Below are 26734 nucleotides of genomic sequence, written 5' to 3' on the forward strand. Positions count from 1 at the left end.
GCTAAGTGCTCGGAATTCCAGAACTTCGTCGGATCGACTCCCAGAGAGATTTCTAGGGCAGAACACTGCTCAAAAACCCCAGAATACTCAAGGAGGGAGTCAAAACTGAGTGTGAAAGTGTGGAATGACATCCAATTGACGTCATATTTATAGGGAATAGGCGCAATACGGCCTACAGGAGCAATACGGCCGTATTGAAAGTTTTGAACTTCAATACGGTCGTATTGAGTTCAATACGGCCGTATTGAAATTCAGAAATTTCAATGCGCCCGTATTGAGTTCACTATGACTGTATTGAAGCTTCAATACGGCCGTATTGATTTCAGTACGGCCGTATTGAAGTTTCAGAAACTTCAATACGCCGTATTGAGTTCACTGCGGCCGTATTGAAGCTTCAATACGGCCGTATTAAGTTCAGTACGACCGTATTGGGCTTCATTCCCTCCACTTCCTTATTTTGAGCTATTCTAAGACCTCTAGACCTACAGAGAACCCTCCTAGGGCCTTCCAGGAGTCCTTCTGGCTGATCTTCCTTCAGTCTTCGAGAGTCTTCAAGCTTTATTTCCGACCCGGACAATTTTAGGGGTCTACAGCTGCCCCCCCTTTACTTAGTCGGACGGCCTTTTGGTGTACCGGCTGACAAGTAAAGGAGTTGACCCAATTGTCCGGGTGATGCGCCGACCTTCTGACTTGTAGCTTCTTCCGGTGGAAAATCGTCGAGTAGCCTCTCCAGGTTTTACTTTGCTTGCTGCCCAAGCTGGAAGCTGTGAGTACCGCCTCTTCAGGCTTAGCTTCACTCTTTGTTCGAGCCGGAAGCTAAGTACCCTTGTGACAACGGTAGCAGTGTGAGTTTCGCCTCTCCAGGCTTAGTCTCGCTCTTTGTTCGAGCCGGAAACTAAGCACCTTTGTGACGACGGTGAGCAGTGTGAGTTTCGCCTCTCCAGGCTTAGTCTCGCTCTTTGTTCGAGCCGGAAACTAAGCACCTTTGTGACGACGGTGAGCAGTGTGAGTTTCGCCTCTCCAGGCTTAGTCTCGCTCTTTGTTCGAGCCGGAAACTAAGCACCTTTGTGACGACGGTGAGCAGTGTGAGTTTCGCCTCTCCAGGCTTAGTCTCGCTCTTTGTTCGAGCCGGAAACTAAGCACCTTTGTGACGACGGTGAGCAGTGTGAGTTTCGCCTCTCCAGGCTTTGCTTTGCTTGCTGCCCAAGCTGGAAGCTGCGAGTACCGCCTCTCTAGGCTTAGCTTCACTCTTTGTTCGAGCCGGAAGCTAAGTACCCTTGTGACAACGGTAAGCAGTGAGTATCTCCTTTCCAGAGATAGCTTCGCTCATTGCTCGAGCCGGAAGCTGCATACCTCCGTGTTTGTGACGACGGGGTAGCGTGAATATCTCCTTTTCAGGGATTTGTGATGATTTTGTCTCCACAGTCCACAATGCTGCTTCGACGGTTGTTTTTCGATTTTTGTGCCACTGAGGGCTGGATAACGCAGGGATCCGTCTAGGGGATGTGCAGTTACTCATAGGTTCTTGTGTCCCAACTTTCCATTGCGTAGTTGGTGCCCACTGGGGAATTTCTGATTCCTTTGGGGTGCAGACACAAAGATGCTCTTTCTGATGTGAGCGATGCCTTATGATTGGCTGACGTCCTTTCGACGTTTGGTGGAGTATCCCGGTTATCCTTATTCGGGTGTCTCTTTTGGTTTTCTGATTTTGCTGCCTCTGTGTAGGCTGTTATCCACTGGGGGATTTTGTCGTTGATTTTGATTAGCCTCTTCTGTTAGGCATATCACCTTGATGTTCAATGATTGGCTGAGAGCCAGATTCCACTTGGGGAATGATTATTGATCTTTTTATGATTTTTCCTTTTGAAGGAATGCCTCTTGTGTAGGCGACTGGGGATTTGGAGTTCAGTGTTCGGCTGAGTGCCGGATTCCGCTTGGGGAATATTTATTGATATTTTTTGATTTTTCTCTTTTTGCAGGGATGCCTCTGAGTAGGCGATTGGGGAATGAGGGATCTTATGTATCCCAGAGTATTATTTAGGAAGCCTCTATAGGCTTAGCCTCACTCAACACTTGAGTTGGAGAGCTATCTTCACTGAGGAAGTTTAAGTCCTTTGACTTGGATATTCTGCTTGGGACGATCTTGCTTGATAGTTCTTGCTGGGGATTTTGAATCCAAGAGCATGAGTTGAGGTTCCTTCTGGGGAGTATTATTTCTGCGAGCCTCTCCAGGCTCAATTATTCTGTTTACTGAGGAGTATTGTTTCGGCAAGCCTCTCCAGGCTCAGTTATTCTGTACAAACTATTTGTTGGATTTTCTATATCCTTGCCTTTTTCATTTTCGGCTTTTTCTGTATTTTGCCTTTTCTTCTGATTTGGCTTTTTCTGTATTTCGCTTTTTTTATGTTTTTGGCTTTTGCTGTACAGAAATTAAAAGTGCTAAAGAAATTAAATTCAGTTATTATGAGAGAGTATTATTTCGACAAGCCTCTCCAGGCTCAGTTATTTTGTAGGAGTATTATTTCGGCAAGCCTCTCCAGGCTCAATTATTCTGAGAGTATTCTTTCGGCAAGCCTCTCCAGGCTCAGTTATTCTGAGAGTATTCTTTCGGCAAGCCTCTCCAGGCTCAGTTATTCTGAGAGTATTCTTTCGGCAAGCCTCTCCAGGCTTAATTATTCTGTATGATGCTGTTGATTTTCTGAATCTTTGCATTTTGCTTGCTGCTGTCATACACAAGCAATTTTCTATTTTTCTATTTTATGCGGTTGCCTCATGATAAGGTCTTTGAACGTGCAACTAATGTGTGTGTGATGCACAAATGCAATACAAAATTTTTTATTTTTGTTCATTTATTTGGAAAAGTGAGTGGCTCTCCCTATCCTCTTCTTCTTGGAGGACTTTCTGTCATTGACGCGAGGGAGTATTTTGTGAGCCTTTATGCAGGAGATTATGGATTTTACAGGAACCCCTCCAATTTTCTTTTATTGACCGATTATTAATGGAATTTCGTACAATTTTTATGAAAAACCAATTCAGAGGCATAATCACATGGTCAAGAGAGAAAAGAAACAAATGGATATTTTATTGATATTCACAAATGTTTATACAGAAAGGTTTACAAAGGGAATTTCTGAAGAATGGCTGGCCGAGGTGGGCTATACATTTTTGGCTTAAACAATTATATCTGTGATTGCTGCCCTTCCCGTTTCCCTAGTTGTTTCGGGTGAGATGCCTGAGCCAGGAGTGTAGATGCTGCAAGACGCTTGCTTCTAGAAGATTATCACTTGAACCGCCCTTCGGTTTTCGATTCAAGTGATCGTTGCTTGCTTTACTTTTTGCATCTTATTCTTTTGCCCCTAATTTTTGCCTAGGACATGTCCTAGCGGGGATAATTTTGCCTTTGTTTTGTCTAGTACCCTTGTACTGGCGGGCTTTTCGTTTTGCCCTAACTTTTGCCTAGGATGCCCTTTTTGGGTTTTCATCCTAGCGGGCTGATGCAAGCAACGTCTTCAAGCATAATACTTCTTTACCACGTCAGCGTTGACTGGGTATCGAAGTTCTTCTCCGTCCATGTCTGTGAGAATCAAAGCTCCTCTGGAGAAGGCTCGCTTCACTACGTATGGTCCTTCGTAATTTGGGGCCCACTTTCCGATTTTGTCCTTTTGAGCTGGTAGCAATTTCTTCATCACCAGCTCTCCCTCATGGTAGATTCGAGGATGGACTTTCTTGTCAAAAGCCTTTTTGATCTTCCTTTGGTAGGCTTGACCATGGCATATGGCGTTCAGTCGTTTTTCTTCGATAAGGTTCAATTGGTCGTATCGACTTTGAACCCATTCTGCCTCGGAAAGTTTTGCTTCCATGATTACTCTCAGAGAAGGTATCTCGACTTCAACCGGCAGAACTGCCTCCATTCCATAAACAAGGGAGAATGGAGTAGCTCCTGTGGATGTACGTACTGAAGTCCTATAACCATGGAGAGCGAAGGGTAGCATCTCATGCCAGTCTTTGAATGAGACAACCATCTTTTGTACTATCTTCTTGATATTCTTATTGGCTGCCTCGACTGCCCCATTCATCTTTGGTCGATATGGGGAAGAGTTGTGGTGCTGAATTTTGAACTCTTTGCACAATTCTTCCACCATCTTATTATTCAAATTGGATCCATTATCAGTGATGATTTTGTCGGGAATACCGTATCTGCATATGATATTCTTTCTGATGAAGGATGTTACCACCTTTCGGGTCACATGAGCATACGATGCCGCTTCTACCCATTTGGTGAAATAGTCAATGGCTACAAGAATGAACCTATGTCCATTAGATGCCTTTGGCTCGATGGGTCCAATAACATCCATGCCCCACATTGCGAATGGCCATGGTGAAGCCAACACATTGAGTGGCGTTGGTGGGATATGAATGTTGTCGGCGTATGCTTGACACTTGTGGCATTTCTGGACGTATTGGTAACAATCCCTTTCAATGGTCGACCAATAATATCCTGCTCTGAGGATTTTCTTAGCCATTGCAGGCCCGGGAATATGGGTACCGAAAACCCCCTCATGTATTTCTTTGATTACATTTTGAGCTTCGACTTGGTCTATGCACCTCAACAAGACCGAGTCATAATTCTTTTTGTAGAGGGTTTCTCCAATCAACAGAAATCCCATGGCCCTTCTTCGGATATGCTTTTTATCATTATCGCTAGCCATATCAGGATATTCCCCTTTTGACAGATATTGTTTGATGTCATGGAACCATGGATGATCGTCAACAGCTTCATCTATCAGTAGGCAGAACGCTTGCTTATCGTGCCGCCGGATATTGATGATGGGCATTTCATGCTCCTTATCCAAGGCGAACATCGATGATAGTGTAGCAAGGGCGTCAGCGAACTGATTTTCCTCCCTTGGGATATATTCAAAGACGACAGTTTGAAAGAATTGTATCAGGTCTTTGATATGCTCAACATATGGTATCAGCTTAGGATTTCGGACTTCCCATTCACCTCGCAGTTGGTGGATGACTAAAGCCGAATCTCCAAATACTTTGAGCTTTAGGATACCATTGTTGATTGCTGCTTGGATTCCTAACGCGCAAGCCTCGTATTCGGCCATGTTATTTGTACAGTCGAAGTTGAGTCTTGCCGTTAAGGGGATATGCTTTCCTTGCGGGGAGATTAATACTGTTCCAATCCCCTGTCCAAGCATGTTGGAGGCTCCATCGAAATACATGGTCCATGTATCATCCTTAGGATCTTTATGTTGTAAATACATTATATCCTCATCGGGGAAATCATCCTGAAGGGATTGATAGTCATTGGTCGGCCCGTGTGCTAGGTAATCAGCTAGGGTGCTACCCTTGATGGCCTTTTGTGTGACATGTATGATGTCAAATTCTGATAATTGCACTTGCCATCGGGCAATCTTCCCAGTGATTATCGGTTTGTCGAACACGTACTTAATTGGGTCCATTTTGGAAACCAACCAAGTGGTATGCCTAATCATATACTGCCTGAGCCGTTGTGTTGCCCATGCTAACGCACAGCACGTCTTTTCTAGTGGCGTGTAGCGGGTTTCATAATCAAGGAACTTTTTGCTCAGGTAGTAGATGGCTTGTTCTTTCTTCTTTGTTTCATCTTGTTGTCCTAGCACAGCTCCCATGGACTCATCAAGCACCGTTAGATAGAGGATTAATGGTCTTCCCTTGACAGGTGGCACCAACACTGGTGGATTGGCCAAGCACTGTTTGACCTTATCGAAAGCTTGTTGACAATTCTCATTCCAAACTTCGGAATGATTTTTGCGCAACAGCTTGAATATTGGTTTGCACGTGTCAGTTAACTGTGCGATGAACCTTGCGACGTAGTTCACCCTGCCGAGGAATCCTCTAATTTCTTTCTCAGTTTTAGGAGGAGGCATTTCCATTATTGCCTTTACTTTATCGGGGTCCACCTCTATGCCTTTTTCACTGACGATGAACCCGAGAAGCTTACCCGACTGAACTCCGAAAGTACACTTAGCCGGGTTTAGCTTAAGCTGATACTTACGAAGCCGATTGAATAATTTTCTCAAATATTGGATGTGGTCCATCTCGTCTTTTGACTTTGCGATCATGTCATCCACGTATACTTCAATTTCTTTGTGGATCATATCGTGGAATAGCGTCACCATCGCTCGTTAGTAGGTGGCACCCGCATTTTTAAGTCCAAAAGGCATCACCCTGTAGCAGAAAGTGCCCCAGGGTGTGATGAAAGAAGTTTTCTCGCGGTCTTCTATATTCATCTTGATTTGATTATACCCCGAGTATCCATCCATAAAGGAATAGAGTGTGTTTGTGGCGGTGTGATCCACAAGTGTATCGATGTGGGGCAAGGGAAAATCGTCCTTTGGACTGGCACGATTCAAATCCCTATAATCAACACACACTCTAACCTTCCCATTCTTTTTGATGACTGGCACAATGTTAGCCAGCCATTCGGGATACTGGGATACAACCAAGAATCCCGCGTCCAATTGTTTTTCTACCTCCTCCTTAATCTTTAAGGACCATTCGGGCTTGATTCGTCGAAGCTTTTGCTTAATGGGTCGAAACCCCTCTTTTAAGGGAAACTTGTGTTCGACGATGTTGGAGTCCAAACCAGGCATATCATGGTACGACCATGCAAATACGTCCTTGTATTCCCTCAACAATTGAATCAATTGCGTTTTTATTCCATCACTGATACGGGTCCCAATGTTGACCTCTTTCAATTCTTGACCCTGCCCCAAATTAACGGTCTCCAATTCTTCTTGATTCGGTTGGAGTAGACGAGCTTCTTGATCTAGCAGTCTTTGCAGATCCGGAGAGATGGTCTCCTCATCACTGTCCAACTCAACCCATTCACCCTCGGCTTTCGGATCCCGGTCAGAGCGAGCAATCACAGACATAATTATTTATTGGTTCTGTTTAGGTTTAGAGTTTATTAATATTAATGAGAGAGAGAATAGAACAAAATGAGAGAATAATGTGTGAAAAATGCCTCTTTATTGATATATGTATGTAAAACTGTACAAAACCCTTTATTTACATGAAAAGGTCCTCATGATCTCGGGTACTGATCATGAGTCCCTAAAAGAAAAAATGTGGAGGGGCCCTATCATGGCTTGCCCTTCTCTCTACTCCTGCTGCGGTAGAGGATTCTTGCTCACGTCGGGCGCCGTCGAATCGAAAGTGACCCACCCAGCATCGATAAGGTCTTGGACCTTATACTTGAGAGCTCGGCAATTCTCCGTTGAATGCCCCGGTGCCCCCGAATGGTATAGACATTTGTCTTGTGGATTGTACCAATCGGGGTAAGGTGGATTCACTTTCTTCGGTGGAATGTAAGCTATAAGACGCGCCTCCACTAGCTTCGGCAGGAGATCGCTATAAGTGGTCGGAAGTTTATCAAACTTCTTCACAGAGTTGTTTTGCGATTTGCCTGACTTCGAAGCGGAAGAAGACGGAGAAATGGTTACAGCGTTGACTCCTCCTTCTTTCTTCTTCCCGAAAGCCTTCTTAGCTTCATATGGTTGGGAAGGCTTAACCAGCTTCCCACTTTTAAGTCCTTGTTCCACCCTTTCTCCAATGGTGATGATGTCCGAGAAGAGTGTCGTTGTGTTCCCTATCATTTTATCGTAATAGGGACCAGTCAACGAGTTGATGAATAAGGACACCGTCTCCTTATCCGACAGAGGGGGCTCTATCTGTGCCGCCAACTCCCTCCAACGTTGGGCGTACGCCTTGAAGGATTCATCGTTCTTTTTACTCAAGGCTTGAAGATCAGACCTATCGGGTGTTAGGTCGATGTTGTATTTATAGCGCTTGAGAAAGGCGTCGGCCAACTGTCTCCATGTATGTACTAGATTTCCATCTAGCTGCATATACCAGTTGAGTGCAGTTTCAGCTAAGCTCTCTTGAAAGCAGTGGATCAAGAGCTTTTCATTTGTGGCATATGCGGCCATCTTGCGACAGTACATGGTGAGATGACTTTTGGGGCAAGTCGATCCCACGTACTTTGGGAAATCCGGCACTTTAAATTTAGGAGGGAATTGGATGTCCCTCACTAAACACATGTCGGCGGCATCCTTGATGTCAAAATCATGCCCCTCCATAGCCCTTAGCCGATCCTCGAGGGCGTGGAATTGTTCCTTTGATACTTCGGGCTCTTTGATCATAATTCCAGCCCCAAGGGGTACAGCGTGTGGAGGATCTTTTTCATGCTCTTCCTCCTCTCCCTCATGATGGGACCCATGATCACTGTGATGAGATCCATGGATGTTGTGATGACGCATGAGTTCCATCATTTGCGCCATTTGGTCTTTAAGTTGTGAAAGCTTGGTTGTGAGCTTTTTGTTTTGCTCCTCCAATGCTTCCATTTTCTTGATCTTCTTTGCGCGTGTGAGGACAGAGAGATGACCAGCCACTTTCTAAAAATGAATATTTAATCTAATTAATTTATGGAATGAATACGCTCTTGACATGAGCTTGATAACCCTCCATTTTTAAGGCGCTGCCTTTTTAAAACAGAGTGTTACCACCCTCCTTGACTTACGATCTCTCCTCAACGGAGAATCTCGATAATTATGGGTCACTTTTACTCATGTAAAGAGGTATTGGTGAACCTAAAATGCATGGCTTATGAGGATGCATGATATCTTTATTGGTAATGATGCACATGCTCCTCACTTTTATTATATTTTCACACATGGTCTTTCCTCTCATGTCATGTTTTTTTTCATGCATGGGGATTATTCTTTAGACCTTATCACGAGGTTATTTATTAATGCACAAACAATTGCACATAAGCATTTACACAAACAATTCACTCATCCACGAACAGTCACGAGCGAATCACGAGGTAGGGGTCTCCTGCAGAAAAGTGCATATTCAAGGAGGATCTAACTGTTCTCACTTGGTCAAAGGCCCCCAAGGTGCCCCCATTATAGGGACCCAATTCCTCTCGTCGTAAGTCGATGGAAAGTTCCAACGCACTGTCGGACTCAAGTTCATGGTTATCACCTTGAGTGATGTTTTTCCGACAACGGTCTCGTAGGCTCCTATAGACCCATTCAACCGGCCGTACTAACATCCACTCCCTATGGATTACCACTCATGCCCCCGGGTATAGAGGGAACTGTTGTGTGCAAAGGTTTGTGTGCAATTTTTATTTCAAACAATTGCGGAATTTAAACATTCAACAGTTATTTAAAGCCATATAATAAATCATGTTATCATACAAGCAAGGGGTAATGAAGTAATTTTAACTATTATTTGTTAAAAATAATCTGTCACTAAATGGGACTGACTCTCGAGGCTTCCCCAGTGGAGTCGCCATCTGTCGCCACCGGCCCGAAACGGGCTTTCGGCATTCGCGAAGGATGGTTGGACTCTTTTATTTGTTTAAAAAATATGGTTTGCTAGAATGACTTATTCTCAAACTGAGACCTCGTCAAACGAGCAATTTTATTAAAATGATTCACCAATCCATATTAATCCCAAGCGGGACCCTCCATGGATTAGTGGTTTTCGCAAAAGGAGGGGTTCATGGAGTCGCCACCAATGTTTTACTCAAAACATTGGAAAAAGGGATAAGGCAATTGATTTTATAAATCAACTTTGGCCATTACAACCAGAGTTGGGTAAGGGAGTCGGTTACGCGTGGGGAAGGTGTTAGCACCCCACAGCGCCCCTTTTGGGTTCCCTATGACAGATTGTTTCTAAAATAATAGCGCAAAAATTACTAAATTACCCCTATTTATTATAAGCAATTATAACTTAACTATCTACATGATGACAGTTAAATATGCACACAGAAAGCAGTAAAAGGAAGGATTTAAGAAGAAACCTCTTGAAGCGTGCTTTTATATATTGAGTAAAACTGGGAAGCTTTTTGGCGTTCCCTCGCTCTACAAGCTCGCTCGCTCTCTCCTATAAAATTTTGACTATGGAAATCCGGAGGATTTCCCTTCGACTAGGTTCGAATCTCCAAGCTAAGTGCTCGGAATTCCAGAACTTCGTCGGATCGACTCCCAGAGAGATTTCTAGGGCAGAACACTGCTCAAAAACCCCAGAATACTCAAGGAGGGAGTCAAAACTGAGTGTGAAAGTGTGGAATGACGTCCAATTGACGTCATATTTATAGGGAATAGGCGCAATACGGCCTACAGGAGCAATACGGCCGTATTGAAATTTTTGAACTTCAATACGGTCGTATTGAGTTCAATACGGCCGTATTGAAATTCAGAAATTTCAATGCGCCCGTATTGAGTTCACTGTGACTGTATTGAAGCTTCAATACGGCCGTATTGATTTCAGTACGGCCGTATTGAAGTTTCAGAAACTTCAATACGCCGTATTGAGTTCACTGCGGCCGTATTGAAGCTTCAATACGGCCGTATTAAGTTCAGTACGACCGTATTGGGCTTCATTCCCTCCACTTCCTTATTTTGAGCTATTCTAAGACCTCTAGACCTACAGAGAACCCTCCTAGGGCCTTCCAGGAGTCCTTCTGGCTGATCTTCCTTCAGTCTTCGAGAGTCTTCAAGCTTTATTTCCGACCCGGACAATTTTAGGGGTCTACAAGGATCCAAAGAAAGTGTCCCCTAGGGAACACATCTCAAGTAACCTAGGCAAAAGCTAGGACATCAAAGCAGCGTTCTGAGTTGAAAACCGAAAGGCGGCTCAGGGAATCATCTAAACAAAGCACACCCCCAGGTCATCACTCCACTTTCCAAAAAGGCTAAAACACAATGATAACTTCCTTGTAGCGAATACATTTTGTTTCATAACCCTAAACACCAAAGCCTACCTTGGCTAGCCATTCTTCTAAAATCCCCTTTTGAGAAAACCCCTTCTAACAACCCTTTTAAAAATAATAATAATAAAATAATAATAATAATAATAATAATAATAATAAATACAAACATCCCTTCTTTCTTTTCTCTTAACCCTTATGGCATTAAAATGGTACCGAAAAAATACACGGAATATGCACAGTGAATACTCACAGAGGGAAGGCCGAGATGTCCTCAAATAGAGGTTAAAGACTCTTGACTACACATCGACTAGATAATCAAGGAGCCACTGAAACCTTGAGTTCAAAAGAACATATCCCGGCGATAATCACAAATGACATGGTTAAACAGGAATCGTCAACATTAACCTTAACGCGCACAGGTTAATTTCCCAACAAAAAAATTGAATTGCATGTTTAGGAACAAATACATGAGCATAAACTGCATCGCATGCATATGAGGTAGGGGCATATGGAAGGGCGTTACACAAAAAAAATGGAATAAATAAAAGAATCATTCCTGTCTTGCATTTTCTTTGCATGCATGCATCCATGCATTCTACTTGCTATGGGTCAAGAAGAGTCATCAGGACAAAGCACTCGTAAAAGCTCAAAAGCCAAGCATGAGTTGAAACGGTGACAAACAAAAACCCCAAGTGATTCTATGTGCCCACTAAGCAAAGACACATCAATAGTGGAATAGAATGGAATCAACCAAGCAAGCAACTATAAGCATGAAGAGGCCACCACGCCTTACTTCTTCACCAAATGAAAGATGATCCAAGAGAATGCCAGACTAGGAATGGTTTCCTCACCAAAGCCAGGAGTGGCTTCCGAAATAATACTCATTAATAAAGATTCAGCAAATAACATCATCATGGGATGGGATCCCTCCACCAATGATGACAACAAAAGATAAAATAGAAAAAGGCAAGCTTCGTACATGTTGAAAAAGCCAAAGCCTTTAAGAAAAAATAGCAGAAAAAGGCAAGCTTCAAATATCAAAAAGCCGAAGCTAAACAAAAATGAAATTCAGAAAAAAGAAACCTACCACAAGCAAGCGCCTGGAGAGGCATCACAATACTTACACAACAGGGGCAACACCAAAATTCCCGTCACCCATCCACTTTGCCCACCAACACAGGGGCACATCAAACATCTCCTGCCCATCCACCTAGGGGCAGTCTTTCATCCCACAACACCAACAATAAAAGCCAAAAAGGAAACACAAATTCCAATTGACAACATCTGAACAAAAGACAAAAGCAGCCCAAATTAGAGGCATCACGACACACCTCCTGCCCAACATCCTTGGGGCAATATCTACCAAAATCCAAGCAAACCAATGAGGGCACCGACAGTTTCCTCAAAATACAACAAAGGTCTGGAGAGACTGTACTCGCATCCCAACCGGTATACAACAAAGCCATGAGGGAAAGGTCTGGAGAGACTATACTCAAATCCCAATCCGGTATACGACAAAGCCGTGAGGGAAAGGTCTGGAGAGACTATACTCAAATCCCAATCCGGTATACGACAAAGCCGTGAGGGAAAGGTCTGGAGAGACTGTACTCGCATCCCAATCCGGTATACGACAAAGCCGTGAGGGAAAGGTCTGGAGAGACTGTACTCGCATCCCAATCCGGTATACGACAAAGCCGTGAGGGAAAGGTCTGGAGAGACTGTACTCGCATCCTAATCCGGTATACGACAAAGCCGTGAGGGAAAGGTCTGGAGAGACTGTACTCGCATCCCAATCCGGTATACGACAAAGCCGTGAGGGAAAGGTCTGGAGAGACTATACTCGCATCCCAATCTGGTATACGACAAAGCTGTGAGAGAAAGGTCTAGAGAGACTGTACTCGCATCCCAATCCGGTATACGACAAAGTCGTGAGGGAAAGGTCTGGAGAGACTGTACTCGCATCCCAATCCGGTATACGACAAAGCCGTGAGGGAAAGGTCTGGAGAGACTGTACTCGCATCCCAATCCGGTATACGACAAAGCCGTGAGGGAAAGGTCTGGAGAGACTGTACTCCCATCTCAATCCGGTATACGACAAAGCCGTGAGGGAAAGGTCTGGAGAGACTGTACTCGCATCCCAATCCGGTATACGAAAAAGCCGTGAGGGAAAGGTCTGGAGAGACTGTAGTCATCTCCCAATCTGGTATACGACAAAGCCATGAAGGAAGCTGAGCTACGAAAAGACTCCCTCTTCAACAAGCTATAAATAAAAGAACGCACTATCACAAGAGACACAATGGAGCATATACTTGAAGATCGAAGATCAGGTGTACAGTTTGTTAGCCTTGTTACCCAATAGAGTATGCAACCGACAATCAACTACTCTAAAGGGCGAGGACACGAGCGAATACACCTATCCAAGAGAAGGAACGTAGAAGCGCCAACACCAAAGAGACGAGGAGGAGACCCGGACGAAATGTCTACGTCTTTACTTGCCTTTGGAAAAGAAACACATAGCTACTCCAAAGGACAAGTAAAGAGGGGCAGCTGTAGATACCCAATTTCGTCCGGGGGGCACACAAACAAAGAAATGGACCTCCATTACGAAGGGAAGGGGCTTCCGAAGTAGGAAAACAACAAGACAAGACATCAGAAGGCCTAAAGGCCAAATAAGGTGGTTTCAGTAACCCGGAACGGGCCGTTCCAAAATCGGAACGGGCCGTTCTAACATCGGAACGGGCCGTTCTGAACCCCGGAACGGGCCGTTCCAACGTAACTGAAATCAACTAAATATTTTGGGTGGAACGGGCCGTTCCAATACCAGAACGGGCCGTTCCAAACAAGGCAAATCTGGAACGGGCCGTTCAAGAAAAGGCAAATTTGTGTTACTTTCTACACTGGAACGGGCCATTCCGTTTTCAGAACGGGCCGTTCTAGGGTACGAAATTTACACATAATAATTGGGCCAGAACGGGCCGTTCCGAAATTGGAACAGGCCGTTCTGGCCCACTACTGATCCCTATAAATTGAAGTCTTGGGCACAGTTTTCCAGGCGGCCAGAGAAATTTCGAATAAAACTCCTTTGAGCACGAAAATTCTCTATCTCTCTCCCTTCTATTTTATTTTTTGAGATTTGTGTCGCATCTCTATATTCTCTCTCCCTCCTATTGTATTTCTTGAGATTTGTGAGGCATACTGTAGTGTGAAAGGTCGCTGCAAAGCACCTTTTTCATATTTGAAGATTCAATAAAGCTTGTTCAAGAGGTATTTCAGCTAATCTTCTTCTCTTCCTTTTATTTCTTATCTTTATCTTCTTTTTTTGTTATAATAAACATCATAATGTAGATATTTTAGGGTTAATCGCTTCATTTATATTTTAAGCATGTAAATAAATATTAATAAAGGGGATTCAATATTTAATTTATTAATTTTTATAATGTTAACTTCATCATAGGGTACCAATTGAGGGCGCTGTAGGGGTGCTTAATACCTTCCCTACACGAAATCGACCCCCGAACCCAATTCTGGTTATCAAGGCCATAGTTGGATCTTTAAAAAAGCTTTTCTTTTTCCAATGTTTTGAGTAAAATATTGGTGGCAACTCCATGAACCTATTTTCAAAAACCATTAATTAAGGATTAGTTTGGTGTCCGGGCATTCCTTAATTAATGAGACTTTTAAAAGGATGTCTAAACCATACGTCGCGAGATCGGAAATTTTCGGGTTGCGACAAGGCCCTCTATGATGCTCCAAGGATGGTCCTCCATCATCATTGACGGATCCAGAAAATTTAAATAGTGGGAGCAATATCTAGTGTTAAAAATTTTACATAATTTTTAAATATATAAATATATATTATAATTATTTTTTACAAGCTTTTATATCTACGATTACGATTAAGGATGAAAATAAATTAGGTCAAACTAGGCTATATTACAATTTAATAGGTTTGAATCTAACTTTTTTTAAAAATACATGTTCTAAAAATGACTTATTTATCTGTTATAGACATCTTTTTAAAAATATTTGGTTAGAAATACAATCCTAAAGACCTACTTTATAATAATTTTACACTAATAAAAATATAAAAAATAAATATATTAAATTGTATAAAATTAAGTTTAATTTTTTTATTATATAAATATGTTTTTAATATTTAATATAAATTTTTAGATGATAATTTATTTTAAAATATATTTTATAATAAAAATTCTAAATAGAACAAAAATCATTCAATCTTTTCTATTTTGATTTTTTTTAATCAATATATACAATCTTACAATCTTTACTATTTTGATTTTTTTTAATCTACGTATAATATATATAGAAAGTATAAAAAGTAAACATGCATGTTATAAACTTTATTTTATCAAAAATTAATTTTTTTAATATATTACATTATATATGTGAACATTAATATATATATATATATATATATATATATATACATGTATTATGACTAAAATTTTTTAAAAATGATTTTTATTAGAGTATTTTTTTTATCACATACAAAAATCTTCTTTAGAAAGTTTGATAAATATTAAATAAATGAATATTTTTTTTGAATTTATATTTTATACATATAATAATTTAAATTTATTTATTTATTTTATTAAAGTATAATTTTTTTAAATATATTATTTTTTAAGATAAAAAAAATATGTATGAGTAAAATTGTTGCCCCCACTATCATACATGTACATCCGTCCCTGTCCATCATCCCCTCCTTCTTGAGAAGGATTTGACCTCAAATTTTTAAGCTCATCCATGCCATTGGTCCCTTGAAAGATGTGAGACCACAATTAGGGAAATAAACTACTAAATTTTCCTACTCAATCCTTAAGTACATGATTTATTAGATGAATGAGAGTGCTAGGGTATTGGGGAGGCCCAAAAAAGGCATCACCAACCATGCATATAAGAAAATTTTGAAAAATTGAATGGCCCCATGCAAGACATCCATCAAATCATCTAGCTTAGGGATTGGGTGCCTATATTTTATTTATTGATGGCTTTCTAAAATTGGTGCACATCCTCCAATGCCATCTTTCTTTGGCACCAAAAGAATGAGGATGACACAAGGATTAAGGTTCTCTTGAACCTAGCCCTTCCTTCTCTCCAAAGGAAAAGCTCTTTTCTTTTCTTTTGTTTTTGTTTTTGTTTTTGCTTTTCTCCTCTTCGTCTTTCTTGGCTTTCAATTTGAGTTGGTCCTCATTCACTTGAGAGGTTGATAGAGGAAACCACACAAATTTCTTACCCAAGTGTTGGAAACTTATTTTATTTGTGAGGCCATCATGGATTGTTTTCTTGTCAAATTTCCATGGCCTCCCAAGCAAGACATGACTAGCCTCCAATGGCACTATGTCACACAAAAATTCTTCTTTATATTTGCCAATGAAGATTGGTATGCTTGCTTGTTGGCTAACTACAATACCTCTTTCCTCATTGATCCATTGCATTTTATAAGGTTTCGGATGAGGTTTTGTAGTTAAGGCTAGCTTATCAACCAATCTAGTACTACAACAGTTGGAAGTAGACCCACTATCTACAATGAGAGAACAAGTTTTTTCTAGAACCTTGCATCTTGTGTGAAATAAGTTCTCTCTTTGAGATTGGTCAATTTCACTAGATTGATTGCTAAGGAGTCTTCTAACCAATAATAAGTCTCCTTCACAAGGTAAGATTTCTTCCTCGGAATCTATGGCTTCATCTTTACTACTAGAGGAATATGAAGTAGCTTCATCAAGGCTACTATAGTGATCTTGGACTTTTAAAATCATGGTTTTCTTTGTAGGACATTGAGAAGAAATATGTCCTCTTCCAAGACACTTGAAGCACTTAATTTCACTTGACGTAGATTCTTTGGAAGGTGCTTTGAGAGACGATTTTTCTTTTTCTTTTTCTTTTTCTTCCTTAAAATAAGGTTGGAAAGAGTGGCCCTCCTTCTTAAAACTCTTGGAATAAGAGGAAGTGGAGTCTTTTTGAAAAGTTTTTCTTTTAAGTTGATGCTCCACTCTTGAATAAAGTTGAATAAGTTCATTTACATCTCTATAAGGAAAAAGTTCAACTTTGTCTCTTATTTCAAGATTAAGACCACTTTGAAATCTAGAAATGGTGGTCCTCTCTTCTTCCCTTATTCCAGCCCTCATCATAAGTAACTCCATTTGTTGCCTATATTCCTCCACACTTGAGGACCCTTGTTTCAACCTTTGAAGCTTATCCATAAGCTCAAGGGCATAGTATGGGGGAATATTGATGGAGGACCATCCTTGAAGACACATGTGGGCCCCATCACTAGGTCCATGGCTAGGAGGGTCGAAGAGGAGGAGGGTGTTCACACACCTAGGGATACTCTCCTCATGATCATAGAGTATTAGTACTCTCCTAAGCCTCATTAGTATAGGGTTTATTTTAGTTGCCAATTTTACCCTTGTATTTAGGGGTATTTTAGTCATAGGATTTATTTTCCTTGTATTTCCCATTTTACCCTTGTATTATGGGGTGCTTTAGATGATTAGGGTTTTTATTTTGGGCTAGGGTATTCCATTAGGAGGTGACGCCTATTTTGGTGGTTTTTGGATCTATTTTTTGGTGTTAGAAAGGCTTAGGCCCAAGTGGAGGGCAAAGGTTGCATGGACTTATCATGCACCTAGTTGTAGCCAATCTAACCCCTTAGATTCCATCCTTGGCCACCAAGTAGCATCTAGGGTTCATTTGGCATTGCATTTGGAGTGCATTTGCCTTGTGAATTTCGGCCATGCATTGCTCCAAATGCAACCCTAGATGCCTCCCCTCCTATAAATACCCAACACCCCACCACTTGTAAATACTTTGGATTATATGAATTTGAGAGAGCATTTTTGCCTCAAATCCTTTCCTTAGTCCCTAGGTTAGTTCGGCTAGCCTCCTCCTATCTCCACCCTTGGAGAGTAGGAAACCTAGAGTGGCCTCCACCTACCTTGGAGTGAGCCAACTTTGAGCACCCAAACACCTCCACCCTAAGTGCTTCCGCCCAAACACCATCATCTCACCATATATCCTCCTTTTGTCCACCTTGTTGAACCTAGATCAAGGGCAAGGCTTCCTCTCCTTCATCTCTACGACATTCCATGGAGAAGGAACCCATCAAGTGGTATCAAGAGCCAAGGTTCTACAAGGGTAACATCTAATCCTTTTGAGTCTCTTTGAGTCTTTTTGAGTCTTTTTGCTTTCGGTCACTTCCCTTCTCCTTGCTTTCTTTGTGTGGCCGAATAGCTTTAGGGTTCACACCTTGTCCTTGTGAGCCTTTCCTTGCCATTTTAGGTTTCCATGTTTTAGGGTTGCCATGCTTTTCATTTTTCTTGAGTCTCATATGAAAATGCCATAAACATGCTTTTTGATTTTTGAATCCACCTAAGTTTTGTCTTGTATGTTTCCTATAATTTTTCAACAAAATTTCCATGTATGTACCCAAACACTTTGCATGATTACATGATCAAAATATATACCATCTTGCATGATAGTGGGCGTGACATTTAGTAGCTTTTTAGAGGTCATTCATGCATGCTAAATAGTCCTAGCATGTTCCTTGTAATTTGAGTTTCCATGTGTGAAATACTTTCTTGCACATGCATTGCCGCCCCACCTCCTTGCATTTCTCACTTGATTAGTCTATTGTATGCCTAAAGAAACCCTAAAAGAATATAAGAGGTGTGCTGAATTTTTGTGCAAAATTATTTGTCCAAAATAGTACAAAACCAATTCCACTAAAAAGATTCCCTTTGGACCTCTAATTTCACGCCACTTGTCATCACCTCCTCTCCTAAAAGTTTAACCTAATTTTTGACCATCCACAAGTGCAAAACCTAAGCAACAATTGGGCTTAATTTAACAAAAAATTTCGGACCCAAGACATATAAAAGAAAGAATGCCGTGAGCAACAAAGAAAAAGACTAGAACAAAAAAAAAAAAAAAAAATTCTTGGACCAAAAAGGACTTGTTGCTAGACTTGTGGACTTGGACAATTACCTATGCATTTGGGAGTTGGACTTATGACATTTTGACCTTAATTTGGGACCTTAGCTTTGGCTGGACCGAAACATATAAAGGACTTAATCAAGTGAGCTTAAACACTTATTCATTCTAGTGCTTTTCTAGGATTATTCTCTTTGAGTGCTTCCTTTCTTTGATTGAGTCTTAATTTTTTTGCTTGTCTTTCTTGGCCTCTTTTGTTTTGTCATCTTAAATTCTCTTTGAGTTTAGCCTTTCTTAATTGTGCTTTTCAGTTTTTATTTCTTGGACTCTTGCTTTGGGTTGGTTTTAATTTCATTGTAGGTCAAAACCCACTCTAGTCATTTTTTTCACACCTTTGGTGGATTTGAGTGGAGGGGTGAACCGAATCCAAGCCTAGCCTTTGGAGGGACTTACACCACACATAAAGGAGTGAACAAACACTTGGAGAGGTCTAACACGTTTGTTCATTGTGAAGGAACCCAAGTGGAGGAGTTTGAAGACTTAAATTCTTGTTTTGCATAATTTTTGCTTGAAATTTTCTATTTTCGGCCTCTTTGTTTTTGGCCTTGGTTTCATTCTTTTGGTTTGTAATTTGGCCATTTCTAAACCTCTTCAACTTGGTTTTAGTTCGTGTAGTTGAAGGTGATTTGAAAACCTTCACCTAGGACCTCGACTAGAACATATTTTAAGTGCTTTCCTTTTGCATGTTTTAAAGCTTTTAGTAGTATAATTGCTTAGGACTTTATCTTTGTGCAATTACGTTTAGAAGGCTTGTTTTGCCTACTAGGGGTAACGTGCACACACTCACCTTTAATTGTGCCAATTCGTTTTTGTAAAAAAAGTAGAAAAGGCTTAGTGGTTTTTACTTGATAGGGCTTGGTTATTAAGTGATTCATTGTAGTCCACCTCCCCTTGAAAGTTCACTTTGTGCACTTAGGCCTTTCCTACCTATCTTGCACCTTGAAAACCTTTAATTTGTGAAAACCTTTTATCACTCACTCTTTGTGAAAACCATTTTCAATCCCTTTTTGAAAAACAATTTGTGTAAACCTTTTTCTTGATCAAAGATGAGTGATCATTCTAGTGTCCATGGTCATAATTCTCGTAGCACTAGGTCTAGTGTTAGGGATGAACTTAGGGAATTGAAAGAGTACCTAAGAAAAAAAGAAGAGGAAAATATAAAAAGAGAAGAAGAATTAAGAAGAAAAGAAAAAGAGTTGGAAAAGAATAATGATGAAATAAAAAGATTGCTAGAAAGATTAGTTGTGGGAGGAGAGGCTAGTGGTTCAAGACCAAAAGTCACTTCTCCTCAACCCTCAAGAGGAAAAGGGCATATGTATGCAAGTGCTCATGAGGAGGAAGGGCATCATACCCAACCTCCAAGTGATCTCTTCTTTAGTAGTCATCACAATGATGATTACTATCAAAGGCCCCCAAGGCATCATAGAAATAGGGAGTCTTCCAATAGGGAACCTAACATCAATCTTCCCTCATTTCATGGCAAAGATAATGTTGAAACTTATCTAGATTGGGAAATGAAAGTGGAGCAACTTTTCTCTTGCCATGGAATAAGTGAGGATAGAAAGGTTTCTTTAGCAACCCTTAGCTTCCAAGGGCATGCTATGTATTGGTGGACCTCCTTAGAAAAAGAAAAAAGAATAAACCATGAGCCTCCAATTCAATATTGGAATGAGCTCCGTAGTGCCTTAAGAAGGAGGCATATTCCTCCATTCTGTCGCCACCGGCCCGAAACGGGCTTACGGCATTCGCGAAGGATGGTTGGACTCTTTTATTTGTTTAAAAATATGGATTGCTAGAATGACTTATTCTCAAACTGAGACCTCGTCAAACGAGCAATTTTATTAAAAGGCTCACCAATCCATGTTAATCCCAAGCGGGACCCTCCATGGATTAGCGGTTTTCATAAAAAGGAAGGGTTCATGGAGTCGCCACCAATGTTTTACTCAAAACATTGGAAAAAGAGGTTTAAGGCAATCGATTCAAAAATCGACTTCGCCCATTACAACCAGAGTCGGGTAAGGAAGTCGGTTACGCGTGGGGAAGGTGTTAGCACCCCACAGCGCCCCTTTCGGGTTCCCTATGACAGATTATTTAAAAATAATAGTGCGAAATTACTAAATTACCCCTATTTATTCTAAGCAATTATAAATTAACTATCTACATGATGACAGTTTAAATATGTACACACAGAAAGCGGTAAAAGAAGGGACTTTAAAGAGATAAACCTTTGAAGCGTGCTTTCTTATATATTTTGACAGAAATTGGGAAGCGTTTTGGCGTTCCCTCCCTCTACAAGACCGCTCGCTCTCTCCTATAAAATTTTAACTATGGAAATCCGGAGGATTTCCCTTCGACTAGGTTCGAGACTCAAGCAAATGGCTCGTGACTCAAGAACTTCGTCGGATCAACTCTCCGAGTGATTTCTAGGCAGAGCACTGCTCAAAAAAACCCAGAATACTCAAGAAGAGGGTTAAAACTGTGTGTGAAAGTGTAGAATGACGTCCCATTGACGTCATATTTATAGGGATGAGGCTCAATACGGTCTCTGGGGGTCAATACGGTCCGTATTGAAGTTTTGAACTACAATACGGCCGTATTGAATTCAATACGGCCGTATTGAAGTTCAAAAAACCTCAATACGGCCGTATTGAAGTTCAGTGCAGCCGTATTGAAGTTCAGTGCAGCCGTATTGAATTCAATGCAGCCGTATTGAAGTTCAGAAACTTCAATACGGCCGTATTGAGTTCAGTGCGGCCGTATTGAAGTTCAAAATGTTCAATACGGCCGTACTGAACCTCTGGGAGGCCGTATTGGGCTTCATTCCTCCCACTTTTCTTATTTTAACTATCCTAAGACCTCTAGACCTATAGAGAACCCTCCTTGGGCCTTCTGGAAGTCTTTCTGGCTGATCTTCCTTCAGTCTTCGAGAGTCTTCAAGCTTTATTTCCGACCCGGACAATTTTAGGGGTCTACAGCTGCCCCCCCTTTACTTAGTCAAACGGCCTTTTAGTGTACCGGTTGATAAGTAAAGGAGTTGACCCAATTGTCCGGGGAATAAGGCCATCCTTCCGACTTGTAGTGTCTTCCGGTGGAAAATTGCTGAGTAGCCTCTCCAGGTTGAGTTTGCCCTCTCCAGGGTGAGTATTAGTCGTCGCCTCTCCAGGCTCATGCATACCTCCGTGTTCTTGACAACCTCGGGGTAGCGTTAGTTTTCCCTCTCCAGGGTATACCAACGTGTTCTTGACAACCTCGTGGTAGTTGCATACCTCCGTGTTCTTGACAACCTCGGGGTAGCGTGAGTTTTCCCTCTCCAGGCTATACCAACGTGTTCTTGACAACCTCGTGGTAGTTGCATACCTCCGTGTTCTTGACAACCTCGGGGTAGCGTGAGTTTTCCCTCTCCAGGGTATACCAACGTGTTCTTGACAACCTCGTGGTAGTTGCATACCTCCGTGTTCTTGACAACCTCGGGGTAGTGTGAGTTTTCCCTCTCCAGGGTATACCAACGTGTTCTTGACAACCTCGTGGTAGTTGCATACCTCCGTGTTCTTGACAACCTCGGGGTAGCGTGAGTTTTTCCTCTCCAGGGATTTGTGATGATTTTGTCTCCACAGTCCACGATGCTGTTTCGACGATTGTTTTTTTGATTTTTGTGCCACTGAGGGCTGGATAACGCAGGGATCCGTCTAGGGGATGTGCAGTCACTCATAGGTTCTTGTGTCCCAACTTTCCATTGCGTAGTTGGTACCCATTGAGGAATTTCTGTTTCCTTGGGGTGTAGACACGAAGATGCTCTTTCCAATGTGAGCGATGCCTTATGATTGGCTGACGTCCTTTTGACGGTGGTGGAGTATCCCGGTTATCCTTATTCGGGTGACTCTTTTTGATTTTCTGATTTTTGCTGCCTCTGTGTAGGCTGTTATCCGCTGGGGATTCTGGATGTTGATTTTTTGATTGACCTCTTCTGTTAGGCAAATCATCTTGATGTTTGATGTTTGGCTAAGAGCCGGATTCCACTTGGGGAATGATTATTGATCTTTTGATTTTTTCTCTTTTTGTAGGAATGCCTCTGTGTAGGTGACTGGGGATTTGAAGTTCTTATGTATCCCAGAGTATTATTTAGAAAGCCTCTTCAGGCTTAGCTTCACTCTTCGTTTGAGTTGGAAAGCTATCTTCCACTGAGGAAGTCTAAGTCCTTTGACTTGGATATTTTGTTTGGATCATGCTTCCGTTGGGGAATTTTGCTGATCTCGCTTTGATAGCTTTCACTGGGGAATTTGGCCCGTGAGTGGAAGCTGAGATATCTCTGGGGAGTATTATTTCGGCGAGCCTCTCCAGGCTCAATTATTTTGTGGGAGTATTATTTCGGCAAGCCTCTCCAGGCTCAATTATTCTGTGGGAGTATTATTTCGGCAAGCCTCTCCAGGCTCAGTTATTCTGTGGGAGTATTGTTTCGGCAAGCCTCTCCAGGCTCAGTTATTCTGCATGAGTATTGTTTCGGCAAGCCTCTCCAGGCTCAATTATTTTGAGAGAGTATTATTTCGGCAAGCCTCTCCAGGCTCAGTTATTCTGTACGAGGCGATTGATTTTCTAAATCTTTTGCCTTTTTTGTCGTTTTTGGCTTTTTCTGTATTTTTTGCCTTTTTTGTCATTTTTTTTTGGCTTTTTCTGTATTTTTGCCTTTTCTGTTGATTTGCGGCTTTTTCTGTTGACCGCTGCCATACACAAGCAATTTTTCCTATTTTCTATTTTATGCAATTGCCTCATGATAAGGTCTTTGAATGTGCAACTAATGTGTGTGATGCACAAATGCAAGTTTTATTATTTAATGTTTTTAGAAAAATGAATGGCTCTCCCTATCCTCCTTTTCTTGGAGGAATTTCTGTCATCGACGTGAGGGAATATTTTTGTGAGCCTTTTATGCAGGAGATTATGGATTTTATAGGAACCCCTCCAATTTTCTTTATTGACCGATTATTAAGGAATTTCATACAATTTTTAGAAATACCAATTTAGAGGCATAATCACATGGTCAAGAGAGAAAAGAAATGAATAGATATTTTATTGATATTCACAAGTGTTTTTTACAGAAAGATATACAGAAGGAATTTTCTGAAGAATGGCTGGCCAGGGTAGGCTATATACATTGGGCTTAACAATTATATCTGTAATTGTTGCTCTTTATATTCCCCTAATTGCTTCGGGTGAGATGACTGAGCCAGGAGCGTAGATGCTGCAAGACGCTTGCTTCTAGAAGATAATCACTTGAACCGCCTTTCGGTTTTCGATTCAAGTGACCGTTGCTTGCTTTGCTTTTACATCTTATTCTTTTGCCCCTAACTTTTGCCTAGGACGTATCCTAGCGGGGATAATTTTGCCTTTGTTTTGCCTAGTACCCTTGTACTGGTGGGCTTTTTATTTTGCCCTAACTTTTTCCTAGGACGCCCTTTTCGGGTTTTCATCCTAGCGGGCCTATGCAAGCAACGTCTTCAAGCATAGTACTTCTTTACCTCGTCAGCGTTGACTGGGTATCGAAGTTCTTTTCCATCCATGTCTGTGAGGATCAATGCTCCTCCTGAGAAGGCTCGTTTTTCCACGTATGGTCCTCCGTGATTTGGGGCATACTTTCCGATTTTGTCCTTTTGAGTTGGTAGCAATTTCTTCATTACCAACTCTCCCTCATGGTAGACTCGAGGGTGGACTTTCTTGTCAAAAGCCTTTTTTGATCTTCCTCTGATAGGCTTGACCATGGCATATGGCGTTCAGCCGTTTTTCTTCAATGAGGTTCAACTGGTCGTATCGGCTTTGAACCCATTCTACCTCGGAAAGTTTTGTTTCCATGATTACCCTTAGAGAAGGTATCTCGACTTTGATGGGTAGAACTGCCTCCATCCCATAAACGAGGGAGAATGGAGTAGCTCCTGTAGATGTATGTACTGAAGTCCTATAGCCATGAGGAGCGAAGGGTAACATCTCGTGCCAATCTTTAAATGAGACAACCATCTTTTGCACTATTTTCTTGATGTTCTTATTGGTTGCCTCGACTGCCCCATTCATCTTTGGCCGAAGAGTTATGGTGTTGGATCTTGAATTCTTGGCACAGTTCTTCCACCATTTTGTTGTTCAGATTAGATCCATTATCAGTGATGATTTATTTCTCCGTGCTTCCACTAGATTATCCTAAAATCTTTTGGGACAAGAGAGAAAAGAAAGGAAAGATATTTTTGTTCTGAAGTTTGTGTTTTAGAGAGGATTTATTTTTCAAAAATGGTTTTTGTAAGAATGGATGGCCAAGGTAGGCTTATGTGTTTAGGCTTGTTTGATTAAACACTTATGAAGTTAAAAAGTCGTGTTGTGATTCGACAACTTGGATAGCTTCCCTTGAACCTTTCTTTTTGAATTCGGTTCATGGTACCATCATGGATTTATTTTTGTTTTTTGATTGTCCTTATTTTTGCCTAAAACACCCTTTTGTGGCGTTTTAGCGGACCTTTGTTTTTGTTTATTTTTGTAACCCTAACTTTTGCCTAGGTCACCCTTTCGTGGGATTCCTAACGGGTCTTTTGCTCTTATTTTTGCGCAGTCCCCTTTTTGAGTTTCCCGAAAGGGGCTTTCGGCATTCGCGAAGGATGGTTGGACTCGTTTATTTGTTTTTAAAAATGTGGATTGCTAGAATGACTTATTCTCAAACTGAGACCTCGTCAAACGAGCAATTTTATTAAAAGGCTCACCAATCCATATTAATCCCAAGCGGGACCCTCCATGGATTAGTGGTTTTCATAAAAGGAGGGTTCGTGAAGTCGCCACCAATGTTTTACTCAAAACATTGGAAAAAGGGATAAGGCAATTGATTTAAAAATCAACTTTGGCCACTACAACCAGAGTTGGGTAAGGGAGTCGGTTACGCGTGGGGAAGGTGTTAGCACCCCACGGCGCCCCTTTCGGGTTCCCTATGACAGATTATTTTTAAAAGAACAGTATAAAATTACTAAATTACCCCTATTTATTCTAAGCAATTATAAATTGACTATCTACATGGTGACAGTTTAAGTATGCACACAGAAAGCAGTAAAAGGAAGGATTGAAGGGAAACCTCTTGAAGCGTGCTTTTATATATCGCAAAGAACTGGGAAGCGTTTTGGCGTTCCCTCGCTCTACAAGCCCGCTCCTCGCTCTCCTAGAACAAAATTTTGACTAAGGGAATCAAAAAGATTTCCCCTCGACTAGGTTCGATCCTCAAGCAAAATGGCTCGGGGCTCAAGAACTTCGTCGGATCAACTCTCCGAGTGATTTCTAGGGCAGAACACTGCTCAAAAACCCCAGAATACTCAAGGAGAGGGTTGAAACTATCTGAAAAAGTGTGGTTGGACGTCCAAATGACGTCATATTTATAGGGAATAGGCGCAATACGGCCTACAGGGCCAATACGGCCGTATTGAAATTTTTGAACTTCAATACGGTCGTATTGGAGTTCAATACGGTCGTATTGAAAGTCAGAAATTTCAATACGCCCGTATTGAGTTCGCAGCGGTCGTATTGAAGTGTCAATACGGTCGTACTGACTTCAGTACGGCCGTATTGAAGCTTCAATACGGCCGTATTAAGTTCAGTACGGCCGTATTGGGCTTTTTCCCTCCACTTCCTTATTTTTAGCTATTCTAAGACCTCTAGACCTACAGAGAACCCTCCTAGGGCTTTCCAGGAGTCCTTCTGGCTGATTATCCTTCAGTCTTCGAGAGTCTTCAAGCTTTATTTCCGACCCGGACAATTTTAGGGGTCTACAGCTGCCCCCCCTTTACTTAGTCGGACGGCCTTTTGGTGTATCGGCTGACAAGTAAAGGAGTTGACCCGATTGTCCGGGTATTGTGCCGACCTTCTGACTTGTAGCGTCTTCCGGTGGAAAAATGTTGAGTAGCCTCTCCAGGTGGGTGCATACCTCGGCGC

This window comes from Cajanus cajan, chromosome 9 (assembly GCF_000230855.2).
Source record: "Cajanus cajan strain Asha chromosome 9, NIPB_CcT2T_4, whole genome shotgun sequence".
Lineage (NCBI taxonomy): Eukaryota > Viridiplantae > Streptophyta > Magnoliopsida > Fabales > Fabaceae > Cajanus > Cajanus cajan.